At 37.9% G+C, this 23,045-nt stretch overlaps 1 protein-coding gene across 1 annotated transcript in view; it reads left to right on the top strand.

The window, feature by feature from the left end:
• Positions 1-23,045, top strand: part of LOC119692487 (translation initiation factor IF-2) — a 75,914-nt gene that overhangs the window by 18,914 nt on the left and 33,955 nt on the right. Inside the window, exon 2 of the mRNA XM_048629390.1 lies at positions 6,892-6,939. The gene's annotated coding sequence lies outside the window, so the exon portion shown is untranslated. The remainder of the gene's footprint in view (positions 1-6,891; positions 6,940-23,045) is intronic.

The raw sequence follows: 23,045 nt of genomic DNA, 5'->3' as shown, positions 1-23,045 counted from the left end.
GCCGGCTGGCACGGTCGCCATGTAAGGAGGCGAGCAATCAAGAACACGGTTGATGTGCGAATGGTCTTTATTATTAATATGAAGTACGTATTAGGTACCTATGTATGGAGGGAAGGTGTTGCCACACTACAATGGATAGATAGAGTTATAGAAACTGGCAGTTAAGCTACGCCGAGTCATCATACATACATATAACACTATAAACCTTTTACAAGACGCAACCCGCAAGGTGGAGGTCGATATCACTATAGTGTATCACTCCAAACAACTATTATAAAAATTGCTACGTACATTGGTAGGCGTACTCGTCTAGTCATATCCTCCTCTAAGGAATAAGGGCATTTATTTGCCATCAGCTATCAAATAAAAGCTCGCGTTGTTTGTTTTTCCAACATAAGGAATAAAGGAAATGGCACAAGGGCACGTCTCGCAGGGCCCCAGAGGGGTCACTCTATACTTACGAAAACCAAACGAACGAGAGATGCAATCCGCACGTTTAATGCAACAAGTCGTGGCTCGCGGAAAAGTGCTCTGAAACGAATTTTTTCGTCATATAGAGTGACCCCCTGGGCCCGTGAGCGGGTGATTCCTCACATCATGTACAGATATTATTTATTATATCCGACGGCATGTTTGTTCAACATAAATTGCTTACTATCCTGTAATTTGTTGTTCAGGTAAATAGATAAGTACATTCGTAGTCTCCGCCGGAATTGATATGAACAATTTTTTGACGATTACTTATTAGGTACTTACTCATATGTTTGAATTAAGTATTTATGTAGCATTGAAAGCCGCGTCCGCGTTATTCTATGGTATGCAGCGTGTAATAGATAATTGCATAATATATTTCGGATGTAGATACAGCAGATAGTAACCACATCACCACATCGTTAGCAAAAATGTGTGTCGAACTTGAAATGAAACTTCGTCCAAACCTTTTTGGTCCTTCTCAAAACGTAATAAGCTTTTTTCTCGGAAGGTAATTTGTCATGGTGCGAGTAGCGGGGCCGGGCCGCCGCCGCCGCCGCCGCCATCACCGCCGCCGCCGCCGCCGCCGCCATCACCGCCGCCGCCGTCGCCACCGCGGAGCACGGAATAAGGACGGACACTCAGAATAATCTCTTCTTAAACTTTATTAAGCAATAAAGAAGTTTCTACATTAGTGAAACCTCTTCTACGTCCACTATTTCTGAAAGTAAAATGACTCCCATTCTGGTAAATGATTTTTAAATAACTACCTAAATAAAATAAGAAACTTACTTAGTTGTTGGAAAGTTTTCGTGGATTTCGAAAGCCGTATAACTAAACTTTCAGCTGTGAAAAGTTGCCTCGGGCATTTCAGTTTTATTTTGTGTTGCCAACACGAGAACTTTACTGTAATAGTCTACAGCTGATACATAACGTTTTTGTTCACTTCGTTGTAGAAAATATATGTATTTAGCTGCAGCTTCGTCAGAGGTCGATAATCAATGTAGCTTTTAAATTTAACTATCTTGAGCCAAGTGCATATTTACATCATTTTCCGTTTTAGAACTCCGCATTTCATATGCATTAACTTGAACAGACTTCCTAACACATTTTACAGTTCTAATATTTATGTGAGATACATATGTTATACACAAGAATATGTTGTATGGCGGATTATATATGGAGTCTTGTTTGTTTAGGCGTGAGCAGCTGCTCTCAGCAAAGCCTCATATTTCAGGGAACCAGTAGGTACCTAATTATTTAACTTTCTGACACACTCCAAATTAATTTAATATCCAAATTGTCAGAAAACAATCAATCTGCTGTGAGCCACAAGCGGGGCGCAGTGCGCTATTCACTTATTCAATCAGAGACGCCGACACTGACGCAGCTCCCCCAGAGTACTGGAACTTTCAGCCACCGACAAACTTACAAATTCTTTAAGTGATTTAGTTTAGTCGTACTGTAAATCAGAAGATTCGTTAAACCACGTTTAAAAGTGTGTAATACGGTATTTGATAGATACATAGGGTAGTTGTAAGTTGATTTTAACGTGTATCTAGTTTTTGTGGTTAGACCTTGAGGTTTTAGTAGGTAAAGTAACGAATTCAAGGACACTTTTATCAAGACACGCGAACAAGTATCTAGGTATATGTCTTTAAAAATCGATCCCACTGGTTGTGAGTACATGGGTTAGCCTTTTAACCGCCACCGGTTGAACATTTACTTTTGTATATTTTGATATCAAAGTGACAGTGTGTTGGTCAGCAGACAAATACATATTCGTAAAATAAGTTATTTTGAGCCGCGATTGAGCGGTTAATGAGCCTCAAATGATTCAACATCGCAATGATATCCGCTCCCGGTTCGCTCGGCGGACACACGCCAATTCAATTATCTTTGATTCCACAGCCGCGTAGTTTCGCCCGAATAAACAGTAAAGTTTGTGAAATTAATTAATTATACATATAGATTCATCTGTGAACTGAACATCATGCTTATGACAAATGAACATCTGTTGAAGTTGATAATTGACGCCTTCTTCTATCGTGTCGCTGAAAATCTAATCACCAAGCCTGCTGGACTCGTAGCCAGAGAATAGTGAATCAGATTAGTCCTCATTCAGTGTCTAACAGCCTGGAATACGCCGTACGTATGCATACATGGTACAGTTATACGTTACTTGGAAAGCTTTGTTTCTTGCTCCCTAAAATTTAGGTGCACTGATAAGATTTATAATTACTTTACCTTATTATAAAGGCACAAATAGATCGATCATTAAGAATTTATATAGCTCAGGAGAGTCGGGACGTCTGTAATGAGTGTTGAAAGGATGCTTTTACTACACCTGTACACTTACAGTGACTACACTATTACACTACACACTACGCGACGACGGAGAGAAATCAAATGAATCCTCTATTTGTTTTATCGGCGGCAATAAAGTAAGTTTTATTGCAAACATTTATGTTTACGAGTCACTGTTTGCTAAGAATGAAGTTAAAGGATATACTTTTATTTTATTTTATTCAGATAATTACGTGCCCTATGAGTATATGTCTACTAACTATTAGTTTCCCACTAGGTATAATACTAATACTATACCTACTAGGTAATAGTTTAAATATAATATTTATTATTATGTATGGTCAACACAACAATCTATTCTTTTGTGTAAGGAAGAGATCAATAAATATGGTCTCAGTTCTCTATTATTAGTTTAGGTCATCGTGAGTACTACACACCCTACTCGTAATAATAAGGTAGTCGATATTTGTAGGTCACGTCGCCGCCCCTTGCCAGCCTCTATCGCACTAGAATCAACAATAATAAGGTAAGATTTTAGATCCCACCTTAATTTAGGTCCTTTTCTTCTCTTTTCAATAATAAGGAGGGTATCGTGTTTAATTCCGGTAATACTGTTTATAAACCACGGCTTGCGGGCAGATGGTAGCGGACGCTGTCATTATTTCTATTTTTACTGGACACGCAAATAGGCGGTCGCTCGAGCGTATTGATTCTGTATCGGGTGTCGGGGCCGGGGCCATGGTGGCCACGATGTGCTGGCAGTGGGCCTACAGTGTGTCCACAGTGTGTCTAGTGTCCACATTGTGTCCACAGTGTGTCCACAGTATGTCCAGTGTCCACAGTGTGTCCAGTGTCCACATTGTGTCCAGTGTCCACATTGTGTCCACAGTGTGTCCAGTGTCCACAGTGTGTCCACAGTGTGTCCAGTGTCCACAGTGTGTCCACAGTGTGTCCACAGTGTGTCCACAGTATGTCCAGTGTCCACATTGTGTACACAGCGTGCTCACAGTGTGCCCGGGTGCTCTTGGAAGTTCAGCAATGTTATTGTTTACTAGTTTAGTTTCAGTAGGAAGTTTAATCACTACCGTTGATACCGTTGATTTAGAGGTAGCTATAGATGGCATGCTCTGATAAGATAACGGAAGGCCGGAGCAGTGGGGTGATACGATATAATAATTATTAGGATTAGGATATTAATGCCAGATATCAAATATGGTCAAATGGTTGGAATTCAGTTTTAGATTAAGAAATATAAACAATAGTTATTATGACATAATTATTATTTATAAGTACCATAATATCTAATCAACCATGTATCATACAAATAAACGATCGTTTTGGTGTTGTATAACTTACATACCTACGAGATAGCGTACATCGGGTATGTTTACAAGAAACCAATACAGCAGGAAGCATTGGGTAAACCTAGGTTTATATTCGTAAATATTTGTTACCAATACCTAGTTACAGATTACGTAGTGTTTATAGGTTAATTAATAATGACTGTCAACAGCGACCGGATAGCGTAGGTAGTGGTTAGTGATTCTGACTGGTGTTCCGAAGGTCCCGGGTTTGATCTCCAACCGGGCAGATTATTTATTTCAAGAAAATTTATATTTATTCTCGGTTCATGAATATTAAACGTTTCGTTGTTTGTGTCTTGTGGTTGTGAGTATAATAATCGTGTTATTTAAGTATCTACATTAATAAAACAACTACATAGTTAGCTAGTTGAGACGTCCGACGGGCGGCGTGTGATGAGCCCTCGTGTACTACACTGCACACAACGGCCGCTGTTTGCTCCATCGATCCACTCCACAGATAATTATGATGTTCAAGCGGCTATTATTAATACGCTGTAAAAGACTACAGAATTGTTATAAAAATGCTTAAGTACAGGGCTTTTTTCTGAACAGTGTATTTATTTATTTCTGGAAAAACAGACAGCATACTTAGTATGTAAAATACTTATCATAATATGAGTAACACATATAGGCCAGTAAAATGTATAGTAAAATAAATACCCTACATATTTCAAAAATTCAACCGTAAAAACGCTAACTAAACACGTCGGCGCGGCGATGCGATGCGATGTTGAATGGACAACATTTCATTTTCTTTACCCTATATTTTTATTAGTTATTCGGAAAGTTTATACAAAATTAGTGGACCCGTATTTTTTTATATTGTATATACATAATTTTTTGCATGTTATTTTTAACTTTAAAGTTAATTATTTTAAAACCGGAAGTGACGTCACATATTAGGCTCAATTTTTATTTTTGTCTATTGCCTGAGTCTCGAAAAAAAACATAATTGACACTGACAAGTGACATTTAAACTTTGTTTACATGCCAACCAACAAATGGGTCATTTTCAAATGACCTTGATATTTCTGATGATGGAAAGTAGGTACTTATCATGTAAAAAAATAAGCAGAAGCATTTTTTCAGCTGTGTAGGCGGTGGCATGCTCTGGGAAATATTATATAGAGGTCATCTCTTAATAATAAATAAAAAAAATAGTCAGAAAGTGTCAGAACAGAATTTATGAAAATGACCCAAATAAACAACAACGACTCGATAAAACGTCAACGTCAATCAAAAATGAAAGTGACAGTTACTTTGTTTTTAAATCTGTAGGCTTTGATCATCAAAATGCATCGCACCTGATGCATGACGTATCAGCACTTTTTTACTATTTTATGATTTTCTCGAAAATGATACGTCCAAAAAATACAAAAACATTTTTTTTGTGGCCTTTAGAGCTAAATCTCGAAATGGTTTTCGATTTATAGCAGCTTTAGTTTTTTGAAATGTTGTCCATTGTTATGACAATATTATAGAGTAAACTCAACAACTACGATGGAAGGCTTTTCGGGTGCCCTATCGAGGTCTGGGTCAATTTATCTAATTGCTGTTGGCACTTGTAACTGTATTTTCGTTTAACGAAACCCTCCAGAAGAGACATCTTGTCGTAAATTGGTCGATGAATAATTAATATAATCCGACAGGCCCAGCTAGTAGGTATTGTTCATCAGTAAAAGGTTTTGCTCTTCAAATGACATAGAACTAGAACTATGTAAGCATAGATAGATATTTTTATATGTTTTAAAAAGAGGGAAAGTATAGAAATAGCCAAGAGGGTCACTCTGAATGAATTTAGATTTTAGGATTACTATACCATTTGCTACATCTGTATAATTTTTGAAATTTTATCAAATTAAATAGAAGCTTTGTTGAACTGGAGTCACAAAATTCCACCCTGTATTGATCTCTCTGTGAGAGCGGTGGTAGCTCAGTCGGGTGAGCGCCCGCTTCTCACGCAAGAGATGCGGGTTCGAATCCCGGCGCTGACATGTACCAATGAGTTATTTTAACTTAAGTACAATGTATACCATCGCTCTTACGGTGAAGGAAAACATCGTGAGGAAACCTGCATATCTAGATTTAGCACATCTAGATATGTGAACCCACCAACCCGCAGTGGACCAGCGTGGTGGGAAATGGTCAAAGCTTAGGGAGGCAGTTTAGACCTTGTGGATATGCACAAAGGTTCCACTCGAGAGAGCCAGGTGCAGGTACTTACACCCCCACAGAAAATAGAATAGAATAGAATAGAATAGATCTCTCTGTGGCCCACTTTTCTTGTTTACCCACTGTCCCACCCGGAACGCCACTTGTAGCAGTCCAGGGGGAGGTACATACGTGTAGGTGACTCACGTGCTGGGACGGACGGACGGAGGTGGATATCTGTTTGTTGACATTCTATTGTTGTTGTTAGCCCCAGCCACAGGTTTAGAATATTTCAGAAAAGTTCAAAACTACAGCTTGTTGTGAAACTAGAGACCAGAAGACCCCACTTAAGGGGAGTCCCTTGCTATTTTCATATATATCTAATCAATTTGATTCTGTATGTTTGCTCATTAACCCAATCCTGGATCACTCACAGATGTACAAAAGAACAATTCGCCGACTGCCTAGTGGTCGAAGTGCCCAGGTCAGCGCGGTCCTGGTTCTCCTCTGAAGTGCATCCTCAATTTGTTTGATTTACCCGCGGTGCGGGGAAAGAGCTTTCACTTACTGAGATATTAATATTGAGTTTTATTTTCAGATCTACAAGAAGCAACGTAGCGCTGGACTATATACGAGTAGTACTGTGGTAAGTTGACCTTATGTAATTGTCGAGCAGATACTTACTGCTACAAATAATACTGTAGTACAAATAAAAATAAAAATATTTGGTCGCTTTTAAAAATGTGAATAAATCTACTGGGACTTCAAGTGCTAGAATACCTACACTATGACCAATATAAGTATATCTACGCCATTCCATCGAAGTTATCGGCTACTGATTCTGTTAGGATTTGGGTTTAAAAAATATTTGGACAGTGAGCTTTTAGTTGATGCTCGGACGTTTGCGCAATAACGAGTGAACTTTGTGTTTCCGCGCCGAGTGTGCCCGACAGCTGCTTCCAATCAACCGGAGCTGGCCTCTGTTTCACTAGAAACTGATTTCACGATGAAACTAACGCTAACAATAACGTTTTATACAATTTTGGTTCAAGAAATTAAAAATCATTGTTTGTTTTGTTACAAATGTACATAGATACGATATTTGATTAATACGCGAATTAGGACTTTTGAATCCTTTGTTTATAATATAAATTACATAATTATAAATCGAAACCACACAGTTTGTTTCTTTTGTTTTTATTTTTATAAAGGAAACTTATAAAGTGTAAAATTAGACTCTTAATACTCAACGAATATTATTTGGTATAATGTATACATTTGCACAGTATGTTAAAAATGTTTTGCGAGTCCTTCACAATAAAAGTTCAGTTCTTTTATTCTTAATTTCAAAGGAAATTATGACAAAGAAAATCTCATTAGTAAAAATATAAATGTCACAGCTGTTTTTCTTCACAAAGGAAGAGTTTTTGGTCGGTGATCAAAGTTCTTAACATTACACAGAATACCTTGTACCTATGTTTGGAAAGAAAACCAAATGAAATAACGTCGATGTATGTTCATAATTAAGTATAAACATGACTCTTTGAATATGACTTAACCTAGTATGATCACAGTCGAATGTTGGTGACATGGGCATGTGGGTGTGTGTGTGACGCTCAGCCCACATAGCCAATTATCAGGGCGCTATCAGATCAACAAACAATGTGTACACATGTAGTGCACCTATGTGAATATACTGAAGCTCAGGATCAGTCACTGAACAGAAACCCAAGTGAATATAAAGCTTTTTGATTTATCGGAAATTTTCAAATTTAGAGGTAAGTATTATATGAACGGTTTTTGCTTTTATTGACACACGTACTAATATTGTACGCCGATATAAGGAGAATAAACTCGTATTTCTGATCGTTTTATTGTTATAAAACTTAGGAATCCGTGCATAAATATAGGTACCCACCCATACTATGAAATTCATGTTTCAAACTAATTTGGAATAAAGAGGTTTTTTTTCAGTTTTTGTAGGTTAGAATTACCTACTGATTTACTCACTTTCGGCTTGGGTTCTATACCATTGTTGCTACCCCCGGGCGATGTACTGTGCGGGGGTGAGCGAGCGACATTCTGCACATTGTTGAGATATTACACGCGTAGAGCGAGAGGGCGCGTCATTATTTTAAGCTTTAGCTCAGTATTTTTAATTGCATTTTCATTGTTATGAAAATGTTCACGTTCCAAGCGTGTTCCAAACAGAGCACATATTTAAATAAAAGCGCCATGTAAGCTATGCAGCTTTATTGAAATTAATTGCAAAATAAAATGGACAGTGGGTGTAGAATTAAACCTCTTTTCCCAACAATATGTACTACAGTGTACATATATGTATAGGTGGGTATAAAGCCATCGTGGTACACGGAAAGTTCGGTCCCGGAAAACTTGTAAGCTTCAATTTCAGCTGAAACTACAGTTCTAGAGCCTTTTGTACGAAGGGATGGCGGCGGAGGCCTTTTCAATAATACTAAGACTTTCTGAATCGAAACGAGTCGTCTATGGGTAGTGACGGCCGCGTCGTCCCGAGGTCGACCTCAAACTTTATGACAATGGTCCACTTTCCCCCGACTCCTCTTTCTTATTGGCATCCGAGATGTTTGTAGCTTCATCTCTACATTAGACTTTCTGTAGTCCACCACCAACGACAAATATTATACCAATCACCGAAATGTGACGAGATCAAGTGGGACCTGAACACACAGACAACTTCGTTACTTATAATAAATTATACTTAGTAAAAATAACACGGAATTGTGACAATAGCGGCAGCATTGCGAGTCGTTGTGTGACTCTCCCTCATCCATCACAGCCCTCTTGTAGATCGCGTTTTGTGGACAAACAGGACATAATGCTTGTTGTGATTACCGCGGTGTCATCAAAGGAACCGCCGCCGCCATATTTTCCGAGAAAATTCATTTTTCCCGGACGGTATTTTATAAATATTCTTTTTTTACGTTCACAGCTTCCGCGTCCTATTTAAAGTCAATTTAGATTGTTATCGTGGTCCGCCGGGCCGGCCGCGCGCCGCCAGTAATAATCATAATACAGCTTTTGGTTTTCTCTTTAATCATTATGAGAATATTTTTACTTCAAACAAACATCTGATTAACTTTGACATTTGATGGACTGTAGAGGTAATTATTATGTAGGACTCTACGTCCACATTCTTATTCTTCCTATCGTGTGAAGAAGAACCGAGGGTACGGCGTGGTCTGCTGAGCACATTTCAGTCCGGTCCTAGCAGCACTGGTTAATGTTACAAGTTAATACCAATTAGTAACATTCACAAAATTGGTATGGCACTTATGTATATCCAATGTTTATTAAATATCATTCCGTCATCATATTTCTTGTGCAGCAGTAGAGGCAGTTTAATGAGCGAGTTCACGAGGTGGAATTTAATTAATAATCCGGTGAGATATGAGAGCTATCGGGCGAATGTTCAATGCGGGCGCAGCCGCCTGCGATCATTAGCACTTCGTGTTTCATGGATATTATTATTATCTCGGTACATAATAATATTGCACTATATTGCTCCTAAACGGAAAATACTAGCTTAGTGACGCCGTCTTCAACACTGAAACATAAAGACGGAAATACTGTGCTCAAATTTTCAATTAAATGTTTTAAAAATTTAATTTAGCGCCGTTTAGTGTCAGTATTTTCGAAGCGGATCGTTTTCATTGCTGTTTGCTCTTGAGTGTATTAACAATTTTTTCTCAACTCCAGTCTCATAACTTTTGATTTTAAATAGGTATGATTATAAAGGACTATTAACTTTTGTTAGCTGTTATGAAAGCCAACATTCTCGTAGAATATTATTGTTTTGCTGTACGCTGGATTCATTGTGAGCTTTGGTAAGTATTTAATCAATTAATTAACGTGAAATCTGAATGCTTTTGTGTTTTGTTATGAAATGTGTAAATTCAATCAATTTCAGTTTACAACTTTATTTCACTTCATATATTCAGTGATTAATTATTGTAGTTATCTTACTAATTAATAAAATTACTTTGATTGTAATAAAATATACATATATTCTCACGGGAAATGAAAAAGTTGTAGTGGGTTTGTACGAAACCCTCAGTGCGCAACTGCAACTAGCATTTGGCCGATTTTAAGTCCTACCATCACCGTGAATCTTCTGTTACAGTTATGCTATTTATGTAGACGTAGAAACTACTCGTATAACTACGCTCATGCTTTCCGAGTAGATCCTGTCATTCAAGTCTAGCCAGACAAAAACCAAAGTAGGTACATTTGGTCTCTTGGCTCCAGCTTCAAGGCTCTGTACTACTACTATCGCACTGGGATCGCCACGAAGCGCGGAGTAGGCGGCGGATCGGTCACGTGCGTGCAATAAATATTAGTTCTCGTGTTTATTGCAATCTGTGCGGAGGAGCGCTTCACTGCCGTAAATAGAACATTAATTACTCTGGAGCGGTACGCGGCGGCGATCTGTTCTCCGGAAGTGGGTCAGTGGGCTGAGGATTGGTAAATTGTAACCACTTTTACCGACTATTATGCATCGGCTTTTTACATATTTCTCACAAATCCAACAAGTGTTCTCGGTTTTGTGATACGAACTTTTATTTTACAAGTGATTCATCTATTTTATGTTTGCGTTGCGGTATAAACACCCTCGTAGTGTTAGTGCCAGCACTCTGCTCAGCTAATATAGGAACCTATGTATGTACTGTACATAAAGTACCAGCAGGTGTTTCCACGGCCGGACTCACTAAGCTCCAACACGGAGCGCTGAGCCGCACGGCGCCCACCGCGGCACGCCACCGCCGCCGCCGCCGCCCGCCCTGGCACAATGTGAATGAATATTACCTATACTATACATACTTATGTAAATGTGTTCTGAAAAACTAAAGGAATGAGCAGCCGTTCATTTGTGCAGTTTGAGAACACTAATTAACAGTATAGCTAAGTTTTTATAAGAGCTTTAATTATTAGTCAATACAGATAACGCTATAACTTTGTTAATAATAATTTTTATTTACCTGATTCTTTCACTCATTTTAAAAATATTTAAATTAGAATGTTATATTTTTAAATAATACAAAGGTTGTTTCCGATATGTGGCTTACCGGGAATTCCCACATCCTACGAGTGGGTGTTATTACCTATGTGTACAACGTTGAAAGAAGTATTTAAAAATCATTTATTTCATTCACAATTTCACATGATACATATTTATTTATATTTTGGAATGTCTGATTATTATTTTATATTTAAATTCAAGGAATCTGATGAGGAATCTGATGAGAGTGTTATATCTCCACTTTCAACAGGACGCTATTCATGATCAACGTATGTTCAAATTATATTTATTTCTACATTTTCCATACCAATGTACTTGTAGCCTCTATATACATTTTCAGTTTAAGTCGAAATTTTAATTTTACTGGAAACCGCTGAGTTATAATAGAGTAATAACGTTTCAAACTGCGGTTTTCATTTTGTAAACCCGAAGCCGCAGTTAAAGCATTTTAATTGCATCTTTAAGCGGAGTGGCGGCTGGTGGGGGGAAACATTGCATTTAATTTTATATAAAATGTTAAAATTACTTCGTACAAAGCCTCACTAACTTTAATACAGAGATTTTTACAAACATACCTACGCCGTAATTATCTCTCAGAACTCCACACGAAGGTAAAAACTACTGTTAAAAATATATTACGATACAATAGCTCTTTTAATAAGAAAAGCGCACCGCTTTTCTTATTTAACTTAACATAGACAGCTATCACTGTACCTACAACGACTACGTCATAGTATTTTACAACAAGCTAGTAAAAACCCACCTACGTTAATAAACTTATACGTACTTATTAATATAAGTAAGTAAGTTTGTTAGTCTTGATGAGCTCGGCAGAATGTGAGACATCCCCCGCAGAGCCTGCATTAGCTCGAGCCAGTGACTCGAGAGATCCGCCGCTTGTTATTGCTGTACACAACTACTAGCATAGTAACAAATAGTAACTAATCGTCTAACAGTGACATTGATGGTGTGAGTATCAAATCATCACATGTACACATAAGAGAACTAAACAGAAATTCGTGGTTTGAATCTGAGTAGACCTGCGAAGTGGCTCAAATAGTGAAACTAACAAAAAAGTTTACACACTTCAGTGAGTTCACTGCATCCCTCATTTTTGGTCGGGCGATTCGCTCTTCAGAGGAGTAATGTTGCTTGGCATGTTCCATGTGGCGCCCCCGCCCCCGCCGCCCCGCCCCCGTCCCCGCCGCCGCCGTCGGGTAGATGTCGCGAGTCAGTGGCTCGTTGCTGATGCTGGAGAATTTACAGCATTTTCATATTCAATCATATTCACGGAGGCACTATTCAGCTATCGCACAACAGTGCCGGAATTTCACAATATTTTAGTTCGAAAATTGCGTTACAAAATATTATTTACAAATGATTTCGTTTTTTACTGCTTTTACAATAAATGAGAAGGAAAATTATTACGCCTACGCTGACGCTCGTAGCAACATGCACCTACGCCGTAGCTCGTAGCAGGCCTACGGCGTGGCGTAGCATATCACAATGAATCTAAATTTAAATTGAAACCACCTTCTATCGATTAATTACCGATATAGTTTTAAAAACAGTAAGTGCGAGTAGTCAGGCTGTGGAGCCGTTTTCCACAGCGCATCCAACTGAGCTTTTTATGTTTATTAGTTTGCAAGTCAACCTTATCTTAATTTTTGATGTACGTGAAGTATTGACGTTGGGTAGGCCGTGCCGTAAGTAAAATTTACCATAACATGCACGTCGCAGTATCATTACGTTAATCCCAAAATATGATACGAGTTCAGGGAAATCCAATTATTTTGCAAGTACTTTTCCTGCACATATTTGGCTTTTATGCTATACCTACCTAAATAAAACCAATTGAAATAATTGGATCACAAAACGGGATCGTTTCATTCGCATTCAAATATGACTAAATTGAATCCTTCACATTTGTATATTGAGGTCACTGCGGTACAGATAATTACTCACTTCCTAATTGAGGTTAGGAAATTATGCGATTTGGTTGTAAAATATACAACTTATGTTGTATTTGACGTTCAAAAATGATGCTTTAGCATTGTTATGCCGGAAAATTCGGGACAGGGAGGAATTGCATAATGTTGAAGTTTCATAATAAACTGATATTTGCAACGGAATATGAATATCAAGTAAAGTGTATTCCCCCCATAGCAAGCCGTTGCTCTGCGGAGGGCGAGGTAATATCATTACCTGGCAGTGACGCGCGCCGCCTCCGATATAACACTGCTCGAGATAACAAACAACTTGCCACCGCGGTCCTCAGGTATTGTGTGAGCTTGTTGTGTTATGTTATACCTTCAACCGAAACAGATGGCAGTTATACAATATACGTAATAAGATTTGTTTGTAAAACTTTTATTGTCATATTGCTTTTTGGAAATAATTCTGTTCAGTATAATTTATACTGTGTTGACTAAATAAAATAATAAAATAAATAAATGTAATGCTATCAACGTACCTAGATACATAATCATATATAGATATAATTATGACTTTAATTATCATCTCATCTAATTTCTATTCAAATTATTATTCTTACCTATTCGCAGTGGGATTTAGCGTCTAAGTCTAGCCTCAATGTAGGTAATTAGTGAATGTATCGGTCCAGCGCGTGCCGCCGCTACAAGCAACGTCTGTATATTGTGTCTAGTCTGTACGTGGTAGCTTTGTAGTCAACTATTGAAGCATAGCAAATTAATGATAAGCCACATAATTATTACTTCATAATCAATCAAGAATACTTAACATTTTCAGTAAGAGTCAGGCGGTCTATTGTTTATGGTAGTACAAGTGAGGGTTTCGACGGTTTTTACTACGAATAGGTATCGTGAGTTGTCAATGTTGCCATTGTAGCAGCATGATCGCAGCTGATTTCTCTGATGAGCTCGGCTGTATTTTCGGTAACATTCTGTCAATACTCGTGGCAGCAGTTCTGTAATATCGTCAACATTGACGACAAATTTCCGAACAGATGTTTTAGGAGTAATTGTGTTCTGTGGATGTTTCTGAACAGGCGCCGGGAGCACGCTCCGTTTCTATTTGTTCGTCCGGTTTCCTGCAGGTAGTAATAAGGCTGCGTTTCCACCGGAGATGTGCGATGCAAGGAAGCGGAGATCGTAGATTTGTCATTTAACAATAGTCATGGATTTCATGTTCCTACCCTCCCAAAATGCAATATAACTATAAGATAATAATATAACTATAAGATAGCAAATTGAAGTGAATGTAGACTTTGATACTGTAATATGTTACAGGAAATGTATGGAATTCATCAGTGTATAATTGTATATAGATTTCCTGAAATCGGCCGGAAATGAAAATAATATGACACATTTGTGAATTTTGCATAGTTACTATTAAATTTACCTATTGAAAGACCTAGAGATTGGGTTTTACGACGAGCAAAGCGAAGAGGAACGTGATATGTGCACATGTAGGTACTACTCATATAAAAAAGAAGCACAGCGACTTCCACATAGCGACAACAATACAATATAATATCCATATCTGATCCAGGCACCACTTCAAACTCTATGAGGAATGGCTCCGCTTTCGGCAATAACTTCCAGGCAACACTCCTCGCTCAGCACTGGTGTGCCCGGAGCCGCCCGGCCGGGGCTCCTCGCTAGTGCTAGGCACGTGCGGCGCCGCCGTTCCTCCACACCCTCACTCTAGCTTACGGAAAACTAAGTTTCCGAAAACTTCTGCGTTAACTACTACTCTATATAGTTCTATTAATAGCAAGCATTGAGTGTCAGCTATCGTTCGTTCGTTTTACCAAGCTAGAGTAACTATCCTGTTGCGTTATAAATAGACCCTCCCGCTACACGCGCCGCGGCTACTCGGAGCTGCGTCGGACACCCTGTATACTGTGAATACGCAGAATCGTGTTCATATTCCTCGCCCTCTTGTATATTCGAATCAAATATCGGAAATATCTATCTACTGGCTATTGTAGTGCAAGCAGTCTGTCCACATTATATTGGTAGCGATTCTGAAGGTATAGTATACATTGTAAATTTAACAATGTCAAAACGTAAATTAATATAATCGTGAAAGTTTAGACTTTATGATTTTTGGCTTAACCTTGTTTTCTATCTTGCAATAATTTAGAGTTTTGAGGTTGGTGAAGCGATTCTAAAGTCTACCATCAGAATCTATACCAATATCCCTATTTGTTTGCTTAAAATTGTAAGCGCTGTATAACCTCCCAATATACACAGTAGTTTGGAGGCAGATCGTGGATCCCAACGCGACGTGAGCAAACAGTCACTCGTTGCAAGTTAATGGGCTCGCTCGCACTCGCTCTGACAAAGTGGGTCACATAAATCTATTAGCCGTACCTCTCAGCTCCACTACATATACACATAGTTTAATCCACGACTAGAATTAGGGTTGTTATAAAGTTGGACTCGTCTAGCTGTCTGTCAGTGTCATTGTTTCTGTTCAACTCCTTGTCCAAGATTCCCGCCGTCACCGCACATGCAACCACATGCCAGCCACTACAACTTACGCAGACAGAAATAGAACTAACTTTAGCTTCGAGGAAAGGCAAGTCTACAATATATAGTCTACATATTTCTTTTATTATATTGTTCGTCTTAGATGGGCTGTAACAATCTTAAAAGCCTATTCAACCACAGAGTTATCCGCTATCGTAGGTATGAGTAGGTACTTTCCTATCATTTTCATATACATAATACGTTTTTCTTACTAAAGGCGGTAGTGGAAAACTCTGCAGTTTAAATCGGCTCTTTGCACATGGATGTAAGAGACTGGAGAGTGACATAACGCAACTTCTATGCCAAGTTTTTGTCTATTAAAGTCAACCTAATCGTCTATCTCAGTCCGCCATCACGGCCGCAACACAAACACTCCCCGGCCGCGGTCGCTGCTGAGCCAATATGCTAACGAATGCAATCCGGTTTATTCACAGGGGAGGTACCTGTGTGGACACACAGCGCCGGTGCGACCGCTCTACACATTCCTAGGGCTATTGTCTATGTCTAGTTCTGGCATTGCTTATCCGGTCTTTTTAGATATATTCGACTAAACTGATTGCAGTGCAACTAAATAGGATACTATTATCATCATCAAGAAATAATCACTTACTTCTGAGTTAAAAAGGTTCGGTGGTTTTGTTTCATAAAAAAGAAGCAAAGATAAGTATGTTTCTGACTTATGTTGTACTTGTATCTAAGTTTCTGCAAACACAACATGAGGTGGCGACCTGGTTGCATATTCTGATAACAATAACTTTGCATATGACTTTCAGTTCCAGACTGCAAGTTTATAAGGTTCTTCGGTGTCATACTCGTAAATATGTAAGTTAGGGAAATGTATCACAACGCTCCGACACCGACATGTTCTGAGACTATACAATACTAACATGTACGACATATTTTTATATTTTATTAAAATTATGTAGGTACCTACATATTATGTATCAGACAGACAATATAGATATACATATTAGAAGAATAATCAATCTATTAGATCAGCTTTTTAAAGTAGGTTTTATATTAAAATTATTTCATTTAATATGATTCTGGCAATGTTTACTGAAGAAAAATATCGAATCATGCCAGTTCACTCCCGAGTTCCCTCCGTCGAGAGAACAAGCGAGTCGACACCTGGGATTACACCCTTTTCTCTTTCAATCATTCGTGAAAACTTTATTTACAATAAGACCTTTTTAAAAGATAGCCGAAGACCGTAAATTGTTTTTTTATGAAGCCGTGAAATTTTATTGCCGAAGTTATTCTTAAAAGAATAAGTAATTTAAATAAAATAGAAAAAGATTTGGAATTATTTGGAACATTGGTTACGGAGAGAAAAACTTATTCAAAGTCACGATTAACAAATGAACATGCGTTGCCGCGGCGTGAATGAAGCCCCGTCTCAAATAGCTACATATTTCAGTCACTTTGTGGTGGAAGATAATTAAACATAATATGTTTAATATCCCACATTACGACGTCTGCCGTCACATGACAAGCCGCGCCATTGTGTGCGCGCGGTACAGCACCAGACAATACACTATGTTTAGACAACAACAATGCGCCTCGCCCAAGGAGGGTCATTCTATACTGATGAAAAATGAACGAACGAGAGCTGTCGTGCAATCGCCACGTTTAATACAACGAGATAGAGTCGTGGCTCGCACAGCGTTCGGAAATTGGTTTTTCGTCACATAGAGTGACCCCCAGAGCCTCCCGGAGCCTCCTACAGGTTCCCGCTCGGCTCCACCAGCCGCGGATAAATACAGATTAACCCGCTTCAATCCTCATTATAAGATATGACGTGTCAGCGCGCTTTAGGTACCTACCTACTGTCTCATTGATGTGGAGCTAAGACTCGATACAAACGTTTCGCCTAGAACAGTAGGTATTATGTTTCTACTCTACGATATTCCACACTTTGTTTGCAGATGAATATGTGTTTCACATAAGTACATTGTTTATGTTAAATATTCAACGTTTTATAAGGAAAATTCTGACAAACATAAACTCTTCACGGTAACATCGTGAAGTAAAAAGTTTAGTAGCATAAAGTACCTCGTTAATTACAAATGCAAAGCATAAAGCGAGATTTCATCTCAACTCTTTATTATCTTTTAGTGCCGCATAAACCTCAGACATAAACTCAACCGAGAACATTTCACTTAATAAATTACGTAAAACCGCAGATGGAACTAGCGAAAGACTTTAATTTTATTATAATCCGAGCGCTGGCGAGTGGCACTCAAGTTGGGCGCCATATTGTAAACGACTCAATTATATCTGAAAGTTCTGTAACAAGCGCCGCGGCCGCGAGCGGACTCCAACAATTTGTTCTTCTTCACAATACTTCACTTTAATCGCAGCGAGCTTTTGTTTACAAAAAGTTGTCACCAAAAACTGATAGGATCCGTGAAATAACGATTATTCAAAGTATTCTTATAAATAATATAATCGTAGAATTTTAATCTTGGGCTACATTAATTATGTAAATATCAGTAAGTACCTATGTCTTTATTTACTTTGTGCAACCAGGTCTGGCACATCAAATAATATAATATAATATCTTAATTGTTAAGCATCCGATAAACAGATTCTGATAGAAGGTACGTTACAACAAACCTACTACTTCAGTCCTTATAAGTAGGAAGTTGTTGTAAAGCTAATTTTAAAGCGTCGGCGGGGGTAATAGTCTATTTTTATCTCAAAATAATACATTTATAATGGTGCGAAGGGTCCGTCTCAGAACATTATGTTGCGTTTCATTTTACTCGTCATCAACCTTACACACACACACACACACGCACTCACGCCTTGTACTAATGTACTCCCTTGCGGGGTAGGCAGAGGTGCATTTCAGCACCCACTTTTCGCCAGAGTGTTATGTTAGTCCCAATGTACACTGCCGGGCAATGAAAAAGTTCCACTCACAAAATGCCGATAACCAACGATCCGAATTTTTTCAAAGATTTAATTTAAAATTGCAACAAAATATTACGGATTTTAATTGGTAATATTCTGATGATCTGTTAAATATACTTCAATGTTGCAGAAGACGGCATTAAGCTGGCTATTTCCGTTTAGAAGTAATTTGGTGCTTTTCTCAGTGGAACCTTTTCATTGCCCGTGAGTGTAATAGGGGGCGGGCCTATTGCCATTTTACGGGCACATCCAAGACCCGAGAACAAATATCTGTGTTTAAACAAATATCTGCCCCAGCCGGGAATCAAACCCGGGACCATCGGCTCAGTAGTCAGGTCACTAACCACTACGCCATTCGGTCGTCTACCGTCAACCTTACCTACATACAACTTTATATATTAGTAATTACCAAAATACCTACTATTATTTAAAAGGTAGTTTCTGGAATTTTCAATTTCAATAATAGTACCTACAAATATAAGATCAAAACTTGGTCACAAAAAATCTAGGAGGTATTGTATAGCTAACTCTTACAAATAACTGGGTTTGCTCATTGTCGTTTTATCAAAATAGCTACATTTAATTCTAAATATTATAGGTATTGCTCGAAACACTCAGAATGTTAAGCAATCAGATTTAATCGCTGCAACAACTCATGAAATACTTTATGATTGCGTAGGCAGATACGTATATGTATAATTATTATATTGTTGGTTTGAAACTGGCATAAAACTTAGTAGTTGAAAATTTAAATGGAAAGTTTCTTTACCTTGCGCTGTTATAGCGGCGATCAAGACAGATCACGGCGAGCTCCGGCCCGCATTACTCGATACATTTGTCTACATCCCCACGTCGGCGCACGCTGAAGCTTAGAAGAACGATTCCTCAGCCGTGCCCTCGAGGCGGCTGAAAGAAGGCTGCATTAGATTGAATTTCATTAGTTCTCTCCGCGCGGAGCTAGACGGATGTTGCTGACCTACTTGCGATCTCGACGGATCACGCGCAGCAGTTTAAATTGTTTGTCGGATGTTCTTGTTCTTTATATAGACGGAAAACTGATGAGTTCGTGTGAAGAGATGGTTGTTTATGTGCTAGCGAGTGTTTACCATGAGGCGTTTTGGTTTACGATAGCAAGGGACAATGCTGAAAAATCAATGACAATGCTTGAATAAAAACTATTTATTTTTACATTATACGGTATTGTGGAGGTATCTCTTATGATTATGTTGCGTTGAAGTTAAACATATTTTATATAAAAATATATTTAAATGTGTACCAAAGGTCGTTTCGTCATTTAGGGCCCAATTAGTCCTCTTGTCCCGGTCGGGCCCCCTCGTCTCGCCGTCATCGTCGACGTAATTAGAAGGGTCCGTCATTTCAACAGCTTATTTCTGAGAACTTATAATGTGACCCAAACTGTTTGACTTTCATGAAACACATTAACTTTGCTGATGAATACAAAACTCAGACTGAATCGACTCTTGCCTGAAACTTAGTCTGATAAATTATAGTGTTAGTTGGAGATGTTCGAAGTAATAGAAATTATCTACTTAGTGAGTCTGTGACAAACACTAGAGCTGGACTAAACAAACAAATAACAATTCATTGCATATCAAATAGTTCAAAATTCAAAGATAAACAATATTTTTATTTATTCCTTATTCTTCAGAATTCCTGCAAAGTTAATGCGCCGAGATAAATCTGACTATAAAAGTTGTTATGACGCCGTTTTCCTCATAAACACAATCGACGGAAAAAACAACTCGTGTAGATATTTCCCCATCTTGTATTCACATTTATTTTTGTTTTATTTTGTTGTGGACTGATCAGGTGTAGGGAGTGTTCTAGAGCGGGGATATTCAATTACAGAGGGAAAGTTCCACCGCCGCCGCTCGGGAAGCGCCTGCGGCCGTTCGCTGAAATATGAGCTTTTCTCACCTTCGAGACGTAAAAATAACTGTGGGTTATTTAATAAAAGTTACTAAAGTTAGCCAATGCCAACTTTAAAGTGGATTCAACCTGCTAGATTTATTTATTTTATTCAAAAGAGACGAGACGTACTGTCCGTGTGAGCAATAAATAAAAATAATTATTTCCCTAATATTTTTTTGTTGTTATTGGCACTTATTACCTTTGCAAAGTTAGAGACTGTTGTTTTCGTTTACGGTACAGTTGTAGTTAGGCCTATTGCAGTTTAACTTGCAGATAACTGCCAATGTGTGTTTGTTACCACAGTCCCATCTCTAGCGGCCCCGCCGGCGCCGGCTCCATCTCAGAGTTCATCTTGACGGAAAACGTTAATATCATTACTCCAGCAAATTGAATTAGCCCGAATTTGTTTCAGTTGAAGATGTCCTTCTGGCTCCTTTCATATTTCATTTTAAATCCGTGCAGATTTTATTTGCCATTGTTACAAATCTTAACAAATTTAGAGTGGCATGGAAATGAAATTTAAGTCATCTACGTTAAATTACGAATTTAATGTACATTAAAAAAAATCAATTTCAAAATAATTATTAACAACTTAACACAAAGAATAAAACATAAAGTCTGAATACTAAGAGGAAGTACAGGGTAGGATGAAAAATATGTAATTACAGAGCCTAACTTACTTAAGTAATTCAATTAAAACTAAGTCAATTGACGGATCATAGTTCCATCCTTCATAAGAGTCATCATTGTTGGTACTACGAGTAATTATTATACAGGGGCAAAAAACTCAAAACTCCAAGTTTCTTCATTTTAGATTTCTGCCTTACACTACGAAATATAAACGAAAATTTCACATCGATCGCTGAATGTAATTACAGCGCGTCACGCCGTCAGCGCCGCGATATTAAATGAAACAATCTAAGTTCCCGAATGAACCTCATTATCTCCGAACTTAGACGACTTTAATGGAGCGCTTCGGGCGAGTTTTGTACTATTAGTCTTCACATTACCATATTACTGCCATCGCTCATAGAACACGATACTTACTTACGGGTAATTCCAGATGTAAATTTACTGTAAATTCAGGTTTCTCTGGGACGTATTGTAAAGATAACATTAATAGTGACGAGATGTGCATAGGTATTAGTTACCTACTCATATTATTTCAATGATAGAATTACGTTTTATAATAGTGAAATGAATTTATAAAGTTTAATCTTCACATTATTTTAATGTTTTAAAACGTACCACCCACAACTTTATACAGACATGAGATTTCAATGGGAAAGTCTTAAAGTAGATTAATTTAGTGACTGAATTTGATATTAAGTTACTAATTTTGCAACAACGTATCCTTTACAATATAATTTACTAAACGTCAATATAAAACTGTGTAGACCGTAGAACGCAGTTATGATCCATAAACAGCACAAAGTTCTAACTAAAAGTAATAAAGTGCCGCCGCAGAAGATAATATGTATATACACTGTGCGTGTCCATAACATTATGTACAGTCATTGCTATGAACATGTATTCACGTGTGCACGATGTACCTACGTGTGTACCTTGTCAAACTATAATTTATATAAACCGTCAATCACTTACTGCCAGTTTCTATATCTCTTTCTATCTATAACTGATAGTTACTTTCATACGATTTTGTCAGATTGTTGTTACTTTTGATTATGTCAAAATCGTATGAAAGTAACTACCAGTTATGGATAGATAGAGATATAGAAACTGGCAGTTAATTGGTTATTTATTTATTTATTGTTATTGTGAAGTCGTGTTTCCACAGGGTACCTAGGTACAAGAGACAGCTGTTAATGCAGCTGACTGTACCCGGCGCCAATCATCTCACCAATTAATACCATACATCTTCTTTATAGGTATTGGTTTTAATTTTCATTCCATTTCATTTCACAGATTGGCTGACATTGCAGATTGTCCGTCCCACGAGAATTTCATTTTAATTTCCATTTCCTCCTCGTAAATGTACTAAATTATTCGGAGGTTGGCCGAAATATAATGTTTAAATATAATTAGCTAATACTTTAGCAACTTCACTCAGGATGTCCGTCCGTTCATAATTGAAATTCTAAATTGTGAGCTCTTTTCTTAAATGCTGCACAAACAGTTTTGCTTCATTTGTTATTTACTTGATAGAAACACGAAGTGAAGTGGTACTAATACACCTTTAATTTTTTTATTGAATTGCACTTTTTAAGAACGCATGAAATCATTGTAACTGACATAGAATGGTATTGTTTTAATATTCCGTTGATGATAAGTGAAAAATTTCGTAGATTTTCGTTGATAGATAAA

The sequence above is a fragment of the Plutella xylostella genome, chromosome 23, assembly GCF_932276165.1.
Source record: "Plutella xylostella chromosome 23, ilPluXylo3.1, whole genome shotgun sequence".
Taxonomy (NCBI): Eukaryota; Metazoa; Arthropoda; class Insecta; order Lepidoptera; family Plutellidae; genus Plutella; species Plutella xylostella.
This window is presented reverse-complemented; position numbering and strand designations above follow the sequence as displayed.